This window comes from Suncus etruscus, chromosome 16 (assembly GCF_024139225.1).
Source record: "Suncus etruscus isolate mSunEtr1 chromosome 16, mSunEtr1.pri.cur, whole genome shotgun sequence".
NCBI lineage: Eukaryota > Metazoa > Chordata > Mammalia > Eulipotyphla > Soricidae > Suncus > Suncus etruscus.
In genome coordinates, this window is record NC_064863.1 from 83,555,150 (window position 1) to 83,567,681 (window position 12,532).

Below are 12,532 nucleotides of genomic sequence, written 5' to 3' on the forward strand. Positions count from 1 at the left end.
TTTCTTTCTTTCTTTCTTTCTTTCTTTCTTTCTTTCTTTCTTTCTTTCTTTCTTTCTTTCTTTCTTTCTTTCTTTCTTTCTTTCTTTCTTTCTTTCTTTCTTTCTTTCTTTCTTTCTTTCTTTCTTTCTTTCTTTCTTTCTTTCTCTTTCTTCTTTCTCTCTCTCCTCCCTCCCTCCCTCCCTCCCTCCCTCCCTCCCTCCCTCCCTCCCTCCCTCCCTCCCTCCCTTCCTTCCTTCTTCCTTCCTTCCTTTTCTTCTTTTTTTTTTTTCGAATCAGATAGGAGCCATTGGGGTGTTGCAGGCCTCAACCGGCAGGAGGTGCTAATCACACATCATGTGGGCTCTGCTCATCATTTTCTCGTTGCCCTCCTTTTGAGGAGGAACAGGTAAGGATTATCCTACCTGACAATGAAACGTCTTTCTTATTGGTTCCAGGAAAAGTTCTGCTCAGTCACAGTTATCAAAGTCTTGTAATTAGTGATCTTGGTGTATTTTCCACAGATCAAAGGACAGAGTGTCTTCTGATTTCATCTCACCGTTAGGTGATTAGGTAGGACAACCTGCTCTTAGATCAAGTTGTTGATGTTTCCTTGTCCTCAGGATGTTGGCAGAGATGTGAATTATTAAGATCTAATCTGAAACAACCAAAGTTAAAAAGTTATGATCCAGACTGGGGTGGTGGTAATGGCACTAATGAACTATGGAACATTGATGGAAGGAGTTTGACACTGTTGGTGGGATTGGTGCTGAAACATTGTAAATCACAGTACTTCAAATAAAAATATTATAAAATGGCGCATTGAAAAATGGATGTGCACTGATGGGAATTCCTGATATCAAGCACAAAGGAACAGAACATTGAGTAAGAAAACTAGTGTTTGAGAGGAAAAAGAGGCACTGAACTGAGTAGAAAAAAAGAGTGGATAAAATTAACTTTGCATTTGTGCTTTATGTCAAGTATCCTCCAACATTTCTCATGAAATATGTTAGAAAAATTCATACAAATTTAGCTCAAACTATGAAACGATGAAAGGGATATATTGTTTTACAGAGGCTTCATGCCCCTGTAAGATTTGATCTGAAGGTTTAGATACTCTCTGTGTGCTGCTTTTTAAGGCAATACTCCAAACTCTGTCCTATTGTATATATCCAGGCATAACGTCCTTGCCCCATGTTTTTATGTTGTTTTGTCCAGAGTAACAAACACCTCAGAAATTCTAGTCAGACTGTTGAGACTCATTTTGATTAGCAACCAGTGGGATTGCTGGGTTGTGACTGGAGTTTGGGTTCCTGGAATTATTTATATCTGCAATGGAAGCTTACTCGTAGAGGGAAGAGAAAAGCAGGTGCTGATGATGCCAGAGGGATCCCCTTAGTGTCAGAAGGAAGGAAGAAGAACCTACACATCAGGCACCTGGAACACAAGCTTGAAAGCCGACTGTTTATGTGAAATGCTCTAATTAAGTCTCATTATTTAATAGACTTGCATTTGCATTAAACATTTATAAATCTGAGTGAAATGAATTATTCAATACTGTTTAATCTGTGGCTTCAAATATCCCTTGAGGAGCCAGGCAGAATACAATGGGCATGACATTAGACTTACATGTGAGTCCCCTAGGTTTAATCTTTGGCATTGCATATGATACTCTTGAGTCTGCCAGAAGGAGTAAACCCTGAGCACTGCCAGATGTGCTTGCCCAAACAAAAGAAGGAAAAACAAGCAACAAAACTGAGTTATCTGTTTATACAAATCTTTGTTTCTTATGTATGCTGGTCATAATTACCATATTTAAAATAAAAAACCATGCCAACTAATTAAAACTTTGAGTCTTAAGATTTATCTGACTTAAGATGGACTCTATGGAATCTTAAATTTCCACACATACTTGATGTAGGAAAAAAAGAGAACATTGAAAGAAATGTATATGAAATACTATATTCAGATATATTTCATGAATTAATTTATAAAAACATTTTTGATTTGGGGGCCACATCCAGCACTACTTATAGGTTATTCTGGTTCCATATTCAGGAATGAATAAATATAGTGGTAAGTGGATAATATACCATGCAGATGATTGAACCAGTGCTGGCCACACAGCACTGTTATCTTTTCAGTTCCTAGATATATATATATATATATATATATATATATATATATATATATGAAATCATAATTTTTTTTGTTTGCTTTGGTTTGGGGACTATACCCAATTGTTCTCAGTGATCAAGTCTGGCAGTGCTTGGAGGACCACACCCAGTCCTGAAGATAAAATTGAAATTGGGGTTGGCCCTATGCGAAGACTAGTGCCTCATTTCCTCTACTATCTGTGTGACCATAATTCACACACTTTAAGAAAATGATTCCATTCTAAGGATGAATTATATACAGTTTTCTTTGCAATTTATCATTTCTTAGGTAATAATCATGTTTAAATAGTTGTGAATATTTAATTTAAAAATAGTCTGTGAATATATGTAATAGTTATAATTGTGTTCTAAGACATCTTAAAACTAGAGTTGAAGTCATAACTTAGTGTTTCTTTTCACTACCTCCAGGTTAGAACCAGGTTATTCAGATTTAACCTGGTTGACTATATCTAGTAGGCCCTATTCTTGAATGGGATAGTCAATCCAGCTCGAAAATAAAACCCTTTTATTTTTATTTTCTGATAGTAATATGACTCTTTGATGATAAAGTAGAACGAACTACTTACTTCTGGAAATGTTAAGACACAGTGTGCTTAAATAACTTGCCCAAAGTTACTCACATAACTAGAAACTCTTTCAGCTGACAAATATGGACAATGAAACTCTGTATTACACAGTCTTAACTCCACTCTGTTTCATTCTCTAGTTATTTCACTAATACATCTTTGCTAGGTAAATGCATAGTCATTTCTGATGACAAAGTTCATAGATTTCTGGTGTGAAAGCACATAACCAGCCTTGTGTTTGAGTGCTGGCATCAGAGCAAGGCTATTTCCCAGAAGCTCACAGCTGTTCTCTAGCTTTGAAGTCATGCTTGACTGAGCCTTTGATGTGTTTCTCCAGTCAGGGTTCCTTTCAGGTATCCAACTTCAAATGAATGATAATGGTGCCATTCTTCATCGGGGGCATAATAGAACTCAAGTTTTTTCATCCTGGTTACACATAATCAAGATGGTCACAATATACTTGATATTTAAAGGAGCTCTTGGCTACTAATCAGAATAATGTTTCTTAAAATGAATTTTTTGGTGGTTATTTTATGTGTCTAGTTCATTCAGTGACATCAGAAACTTAAGAAAAATTATAAATTCAAAAACAAACTTCTAATACTCAGTGACAATGATGATGGTGGAAAAGGAGGGATAGAGGAGGAATGAACTAAGGCCTGTTTTTGGTAGAAGGATAACACTCTGTGACAATGGTGACAACAGTTTCACACATAGGGATGCATCAAATTATGCATGAATTTGCATAAGCCCTGGAAAATAAAACAGAAAATCTAATTGTTTGTATTCATGAAAATTATGGTGACTGAGTATTTTTCCTCTTTTTTATAAAATGTGACTGGATGAAAAGCCTGAAGACTTTTTTTTTCTTAGAGTCATTAAGTTTAATTCATATTTATTTTTGATTACTCACATTATGTACCTGTTAATTTCATGATTTTATTCCAGTTTTTTGTGGACAGTGAAGTATTGACTGGAGTTGTAACTCTAAATCAGAATTTCTCACAGAAGACTATAAAGTTGCTCTCTATTTTTAATCCTTGGTGGATTTTCACAATCAAAAATCATTTGCATTATTCGAATAATTTCTTTGTTCATGGTTACTTTGATTCATCCCTTGTGAGATGCATTTTCTTACACCTCCAGAGTTCCCCCAAAACACATCCTCCACCCTCTGTGCAGAGATAGAAACAAATCTTAAGGAATTAGACTGTGTGTGAGGATTCAAAGTGGCCCAAAGTTAGAGTTAAAAAAACAGGCTTTCAGATAGGAGCCAGTGCTGTTGAAATTCTTCAGGTGAATTATCTTTGACCCCTTTTTCTGCTCCTGGTTACTATATCTGGAAGAAAGCAGTTACTCACGGTAGTATGCCACTTGACCTTGAATCTGGCCATGGAGATGGCAGGTCTTAGGTCCTACTGAGACTTCTTGATGAGACTGAAGATAAACATGTTGAGCTATTAGTCTCTGAGCTGTCCTCTTTGTTTTAGACCTCTCTGGATTCCACTCATTCTCCAGACACAAGGAGTCTAAATTTTATACAGTGCTTACTCTAGAGAAGAAAAATGTGCAGGGGAAAAAAAACCAACAGAAACAATGATTTTGAATTCCAAATCGATTTTATATAAATTGCTTAATTATTCTCAGTGAATCATAGTTATTATTAATTGGGACTGCAAATTGCCAAGATTAAGGACCGTGGTTGAGAGGGAAATGATGGGCCAGAACCTTCAAACCATTCATATTCTCTGTGCTCTTCTCTAGGAAAAATCCATCTAAGAAAGGGGAGGAAGAATGAGGTTAGTGCTTTTTTTTTTTTACTTCTTCTGATTTTTCTGCTTTTATTTTTTCCACCAAGATGACATTGAATGTTTAATTCTAAAAGCACCAGGAAAAAAGTCGATGATCACAGAATGTGTAACAATTTGTTTTAAATGATACACTACAAATGCATAAGTCATAATTTAAAAAAAATGAAGGCCATTAATTTCTTTAGTTTGGGGCCACATCTGGGCAATGATCAGGGATCTTTCTTGACTCTGCACTCAGGAATCACTTCTGGAACTGCTCCTGAGGTGATCATATGAAGCCCTGGGGATAAAAACCCTGGGTCAGTTCATGTAAGAGGCAAGCATCCTATCTTTCTGTTATTGGTAAATTATATTTGCAGTACTTCGTCAATATACGGCTGAATTTGAAGGCAGTTCAAAAATAACTCATTAGGATAGAAAATGTCAGATTCACATTAATCAGAAAAAAAATTGTATCCCATTCCAAAATTTAGGGCAATTCTTTTTTTTTTTTTTAATTAAAACCCAAATTTCTGCCTTGTGCTTTTGTCATCCACTAAACTTTATAAAGCCATTTCATTTAAAATTTTGTCTAGATATAGGATGCCAATGTGTGGGAACTCTGCCTCTTCACATATAATCTATAAGAAGGGAAGATGGAAAGAAGGCATGAAGAAGAGGGTCTCTAGGTTCAGTCCTCAGCATCACATTAAGTACCATGGGGTATGTCCCAAAAAGGACTAAGAAGTGAATGTTATTATTATTTGGAGGATACGGAAGTACTTTTTTTTTTTTTTTTGGTTTTTGGGCCACACCCGTTTGACGCTCAGGGGTTACTCCTGGCTATCTGCTCAGAAATCGCCCCTGGCATAGGGGGACAATATGGGACGCCGGGGGATCGAACCGCGGTCCATTCCTTGGTAGCACTTACAAGGCAGACACCTTATCTCTAGCGCCACCTTCCCGGCCCCAGTTTTTCTTTTTTTTTTTTTGGGGGGGGGAAGTACTTTTTAAGTATTATTTTCCCATAGGAATCTGTTGCATCTTTGATATCTCATCTATGTTAAAGAATGTTTTGCAAATTGCAGCAGAGGTAAATCTAAAAACACCCGGTTTAATCTAGTGAGAATAAATAAATGTAGTTTCAGTAAGTCTCATTACTATAGTATTCAGTTAGAAATGAAAAGAAGGGGCCTGAGAGATAGCATGGAGATAGCCGTTTGCCTTACATGCACAAGAACCGTTGGTTCTGAATCCTGGCATCCCATATGGTCCCCCCGAGCCTGCCAGGGAGTGATTCTGAGCATAGGGCCAGGAGTAACCTCTGAGCGCTGCCGGGTGTGACACCTACCCCCAAAAAAAATAAGAAATGAAAAGAAAGCTTAATTTCAGTGAACTCCTTAATTGAATCAATAAAAGCAAGTTTGAAAGGGGAAGTTAGGAATTTATTGAACTGTTCTATATATTTATGCAAAGCATCTTTTTTTAATTTTTATTATAATACTGTGTTTTACCAAATTGTTCACAATGCAATTATTTCAGGCATTAAGTCGTTAAAGACCAATCCCACCATCCAAGTGACCTTCCCTTCACCTGTGTCCTCAGTTTCCCACCCATCACCTACCCTGCCTCCTTGCAGGCACAAAGAAATTTACTTCATATTGTTTGTTACAACACAAAGGGAAATGGAATTATCAAAACTTAAGATCAGGGTCCGGAGAGATAGCACAGCGGCATTTGCCTTGCAAGCAGCCGATCCAGGACCAAAGGTGGTTGGTTCGAATCCCGGTGTCCCATATGGTCCCCCGTGCCTCGCCAGGAGCTATTTCTGAGCAGGACAGCCAGGGAGTAACCCCTGAGCACTGCCGGTATGGCCCCAAAACCAAAAAAATAAAAAATTACAAACTTAAGATCAACGGGGGTCATTTTGAAATAATTGTTTTAATCTCTCCATGGTATTACTAACATCTTTGTCTAAGGACTTACTGGGCTATGATTGGGACTGAGCGAGTCTTCTGTGTTAATGTTTAGCTCACTGAGGTTGCAGATTACTACAACTTGACAGTTAGATTTTTCTGTGATCTATTGGGTTAACACTGCTATAAGATATTGAGGAGTCAGTGGCAGCAAAGTCTAGAATTTATAGATCTGAAACCAGTTAGCGGTTTAGCATTGGGTAAGTGCCAGTTCATAGGATGTGGGAAATTTGTCCCATCCACCCACCCCCCTGGCCCTGTTTCTGAGAATGCCCCAGAGGTATCAGCCTGGATTGGGCTACTGGGAAATATCATTGACCAGGCTGTTTTTTCTGCTGGGACAATGGTGGCTGGATGGCATGCTTTATACTTAATCTGCATAGCGCAATAAGATATTTACAATAAAAAGTATTAATACTGGGAGAAAATTATTTTAAAGAACTCATTATTTCAGGGATTTTCTTTTTATTTCTTTTTTGATTTTTGGGCCACACCCGGTGACACTCAGGGGTTACTCTCTTGGCTATGCTCTCAGAAATTGCTCCTGGCTTGGGGACCATATGGGACACTGGGGAAACACCCTACCACTGCGCCATCAGTCTGGCACCTATGGCAGGGACTTTCATACTAGAAGGGAATTATTATCTTACACTGTTGGAAGATGGGTACTGGTGGAGGGAAGAACAAAAATGTGGCCATGTTTCTGGGTTGCTGTCTGGAAAGTACCCTGGAGGGGAGTCTCAGGTAAGTTTCCAGGGAGAATGTTGAAGAGGGATCAAAGAGTTCACAAGCTACTTGAGCCTGTTTGGCCTTCAGGCTGTTCAGAGGACATTTGTTTGTATTTTTAGGTCTTTAGACAGTCATTGGACTTTTTTTTTATTTAAACACCTTAATTACATACATGATTGTGTTTGGGTTTCAGTCATGTAAAGAACACCACCCATCACCAGTGCAACATTCCCATCACCAATGTCCCAAGTCTCCCTTCGCCCCACCCGACCCCCCCTGTACTCTAGACAGGCTCTCCATTTCCTCGTACATTCTCATTATTAGGACAGTTCAAAATGTAGTTATTTCCCTAACTAAACTCATCACTCTTTGTGGTGAGCTTCCTGAGGTGAGTTGGAACTTCCAGCTCTTTTCTCTTTTGTGTCTGAAAATTATTATTACAAGGGTGTCTTTCAATTTTCTTAAAACCCATAGATGAGTGAGACCATTCTGCGTTTTTCTCTCTCTCTCTGACTTATTTCACTCAGCATAATAGATTCCGTGTACATCCATGTATAGGAAAATTTCATGACTTCATCTCTCCTGACAGCTGCATAATATTCCATTGTGTATATGTACCACAGTTTCTTTAGCCATTCGTCTGTTGAAGGGAATCTTGGTTGTTTCCAGAGTCTTGCTATGGTAAATAGTGCTGCAATGAATATAGGTTGTAAGGAAGGGGTTTTTGTATTGTATTTTTGTGTTCCTAGGGTATATTCCTAGGTAGTGGTATAGCTGGATCGTATGGGAGCCTCGGTTCCAGTTTTGGAGGAATCTCCATATCGCTTTCCATAAAGGTTGAACTAGACGGCATTCGACAGCAGTGGATAAGAGTTCCATTTCTCTCCACATCCCCTGCCAACACTGTTTATTCTCATTCTTTATGATGTGTGCCATTCTCTGGGGGTGTGAGGTGGTATCTCATCGTTGTTTTGATTTGCATCTCCCTGATGATTAGTGATGTGGAAACATGTTTTTCATGTGTCTTTTGGCCATGTGTATTTCTTCTTTGTCAAAGTGTCTGTTCATTTCTTCTCCCCCATTTTTGATGGGATTAGATGTTTTTTTCTTGTAAAGTTCTGTCTAGTGCCTCTTGTATATTTTGGAGATTAGCCCCTTATCTGATGGGTATTGGTGAGATAGTTTCTCCCACTCAGTGGGTGGCTCTTGTATCCTGGGCACTATTTCCTTTGAGGTGCAGAAGCTTTCCAGCTTAATATATTCCATCTGTTAATCGACTGCTTTCACTTGCTTGGAGAGTGCAGTTTCCCTCCTTGAAGATGCTGTAATGTCCTGGAGTGTTTTGCCTATGTGCTGTTCCATATATCTTATCGGTTTTGGGGCTGGTATCGAGGTCTTTAATCCATTTGGATTTTACCTTCGTACATGATGTTAGCTGGGGGTCTAAGTTCAATTTTTTGCAAGTGGCTATCCAATTGTGCAACACCACTTGTTGAAGAGGCTTTCCCTGCTCATTTAGGATTTCCTGCTCCTTTATCAAAAATTAGGTGGTTCTATGTCTGGGGAACATTTCTGAGTATCAAGCCTATTCCACTGATCTGAGGACCTATCCTTATTCCGAATACCATGCTGTTTTGATAACTGTTGCTTTGTAGTACAGTTTAAAGTTGGGGAAAGTAATTCCTCCCATATTCTTTTTTCCCAATGATTGCTTTAGCTATTCGAGGGTGTTTATTGTTCCAAATGAATTTCAAAAGTGTCTGATCCACTTCTTTGAAGAATGTCATGGGTATCTTTAGCGGGATGGCATTAAATCTGTATAATGCCTTGGGGAGTATTGCCATTTTGATGATGTTAATCCTGCCAATCCATAAGCAGGGTATGCGTTTCCATTTCCCGTGAGTCCTCTCTAATTTCTTGGAGCTCAGAGGTTTTATAGTTTTCTTTGTATAGGTCTTTCACATATTTAGTCAAGTTGATTCCAAGGTATTTGAGTTTGTGTGGGGTTGTTTTCTTAATGTCCATTTCATCCTTATTACTATTGGTGTATAGAAAGGCCATTGATTTTTGTGTGTTTATTTTGTAGCCTGCCACCTTGCTATATGAGTCTATTGTTTCTAGAATCTTTTTGATAGAGTCTTTAGGGTTTTCTAAGTAGAGTATCATGTCATCTGCAAACAGTGAGAGCTTGACTTCTTCCTTTCCTATCTGGATTCCCTTGATATCCTTTTCTTGCCTAATCGCTATAGCAAGTACTTCCAGTGCTATGTTGAATAGGAGTGGTGAGAGAGGACAGCCTTGTCTTGTGCCAGAATTTAGAGGGAAGGCTTTCAGTTTTTCTCCATTGAGGATAATATTTGCCACTGGCTTGTGGTAGATGGCCTTCACTATATTGAGAAAGGTTCCCTCCATTCCCATCTTGCTGAGAGTTTTGATCAAGAATGGGTGTTGGACCTTATCAAATGCTTTCTCTGCATCTATTGATATGATCATGTGGTTTTTATTTTTCTTGTTATTGATGTTGTGTATTATGTTGATAGATTTACGAATGTTAAACCAGCCTTGCATTCCTGGGATGAAACCTACTTGATCGTAGTGGATGATCTTTTTAACGAGGCATTGAATCCTATTTGCCAGGATTTTGTTGAGGACCTTTGCATCTGCATTCATCAGTGATATTGGTCTGTAATTTTCTTTTTTGGTAGCGTCTCTCTCTGGTTTAGGTATCAAGGTGATGTTGGCTTCATAAAAGCTATTTGGAAGTGTTTCTGTTTGTTCAATTTCATGAAAGAGTCTTGCCAAGATTGGCAGTAGTTCCTCTTGGAAAGTTTGATCGAATTCATTAGTGAATCCATCTGGACCTGGGCTTTTGTTTTTCGGCAGACATTTGATTACTGTTTTAATTTCATCAATGGTGATGGGGGTGTTTAGATATGCTACATCCTCTTCCTTCAACCGTGGAAGATTATAAGAGTCCAAGAATTTATCCATTTCTTCCAGGTTCTCATTTTTAGTGGCGTAGAGTTTTTCAAAGTAGTTTCTGATTACCCTTTGAATCTCTGTCATATCAGTAGTGATCTCTCCTTTTTCATTTCTGATACGAGTTATCGAGTTTCTCTCTCTCTCTTTCTTTGTTAGGTTTGCCAGTGGTCTATCAATCTTGTTTATTTTTTCAAAGAACCAACTTCTGCTTTCGTTGATCTTTCGGATTGTTTTTTGGGTTTCCACTTCATTGATTTCTGCTCTCAGCTTTGTTATTTCCTTCTGTCTTCCTATTCTTGGGTCCTTTTGTTGAGCATTTTCTAGTTCTATTAGCTGTGTCATTAAGCTACTCAGGTAAGCTCCTTCTTCCGTCCTGATGTGTGCTTGCAAAGCTATAAATTTTCCTCTCAGTACTGCTTTTGCTGTGTCCCATAAGTTCTGATAGTTTGTGTCTTTATTGTCATTTGTTTCCAGGAACTTTTTGATTTCCTCCTTCATTTCATCTCGAACCCACTGGTTATTCAGTATGAGGCTGTTTAACTTCCAGGTATTAAAGTTTTTCTTCTGAGTCTCTTTGGAAGTCACAAATAATTTCAGAGCCTTGTGGTCAGTGAAGGTAGTCTGCAAAATTTCTATTCTCTTGATATTATGGAGGTATGTTTTATGTGCCAGCATGTAGTCTATCCTGGAGAATGTCCCATGTACATTGGAGAAGAATGTGTATCCAGGTTTCTGGGGATGGAGTGTCCTATATATATCCACTAGGCCTCTTTTTTCCATTTCTCTCCTCAGGTCTAGTATATTCTTGTTGGGTTTCAGTCTGGTTGACCTATCCAGTGTTGACAAAGCCGTGTTAAGGTCCCCCACAATTATTGTGTTGTTGTTGATATTATTTTTCAGATTTGTCAACAGTTGTATTAAATATTTTGCTGGCCCCTCATTCGGTGCATATATGTTTAGGAGAGTGAATTCTTCCTGCTCTATGTACCCCTTGATTAATATAAAATATCCATCTTTGTCCCTTACAACCTTCCTGAGTATAAAGTTTGCATTATCTGATATTAGTATGGCCACTCCAGCTTTTTTATGGGTGTTGTTTGCTTGGATAATTTTTCTCCAGCCTTTTATTTTGAGTCTATATTTGTTCTGACTATTAAGCTGCGTTTCTTGTAGGCAGCAGAAGGTTGGATTGAGTTTTTGATCCATTTAGCCACTCTGTGTCTCTTAACTGGTGCATTTAGTCCATTGACGTTGAGAGAAAGAATTGTCCTGGGATTTTACGCCATCTTTATTTCAAAATTTGGTGTGTCTTTTGGGTAGTCTTGTCTTAGATTAGGTCTTTCAGTTTTTCTCTTAAGACTGGTTTTGTGTCTGTGAAGTTTCTGAGCTGTTTTTTGTCTGTGAAGCCATGTATTCTTCCGTCAAACCGGAAAGTGAGTTTTGCTGTGTATAGTATTCTGGGTGAAGCATTCATTTCATTCAGTCTTGTCACAATATCCCACCACTGCTTTCTGGCATTGAGTGTTTCTGGTGACAGGTCTGCTGTAAATCTCAGGGAGCTTGCTTGAACGTGATTTCCCCTTTTGATCTTGCTGTTTTCAGAATTCTGTCTCTATCTCTGGGATTTGTCATTGTGACTAGGATGTGTCTTGGGGTGGTTTTTCTGGGGTCTCTTTTGGTTGGTACTCTTCGGGCATGCAGGATTTGATCACATATATTATTTAGCTCTGGAAGTTTCTCTTTAATGATGTTTTTGACCGTTGATTCTTCCTGGAAATTTTCTTCCTGGGTCTCTGGGACTCCAATGATTCTTAAGTTGTTTCTGTTGATCTTATCATAGACTTCTATTTTCGTCTGTTCCCATTCATTGACTAATTTTTCCATTGTCTGATCATTTGCTTTAAGTTTTTTGTCCAATCTCTCCTGCTGTATGGAATTGTTATGTATCTCATCTTCCACAGCACCAAGTCTATTCTCAGCTTCTGATACCCTGTCCCAGAGCTTATCCATTTTGTCATTCACTTCTTTTACTGACTTTTTCAGTCCTGTTATTTGACATGTTATTTCAGTTTGGAGTTTTGTGATTTCTGTCTTCATATTTTCTTGGTTCTTATTAGTGTTCTGTTCAACTCGATCCATGGTTTCTTGGAGTCCATTGAGCATCTTCCATATTGCTAGTCTAAAGTCCTTATCTGAGAGGTTGATTAGTTGGTTGGTCATTATCTGGTCCTCAGAATTGTCATCTTCATTCTCTATGTCTGATGCTGGCCTGCGTTGTTTCCCCATTGTCACACTTGTATTGTGGGTTTTTCTACGTGTTGTGGTGGTATTCATT

General features: G+C 38.4%; 1 non-coding gene across 1 annotated transcript; it reads right to left on the reverse strand.

Moving 5' to 3' along the window:
• Positions 1 to 272: 272 nt before the first annotated feature.
• On the reverse strand, positions 273 to 409 carry LOC126033242 (U8 small nucleolar RNA). The gene has a single exon (XR_007504358.1). It is a non-coding gene; the product is annotated as a U8 small nucleolar RNA (small nucleolar RNA).
• Between the last annotated feature and the right edge of the window lie 12,123 nt (positions 410 to 12,532).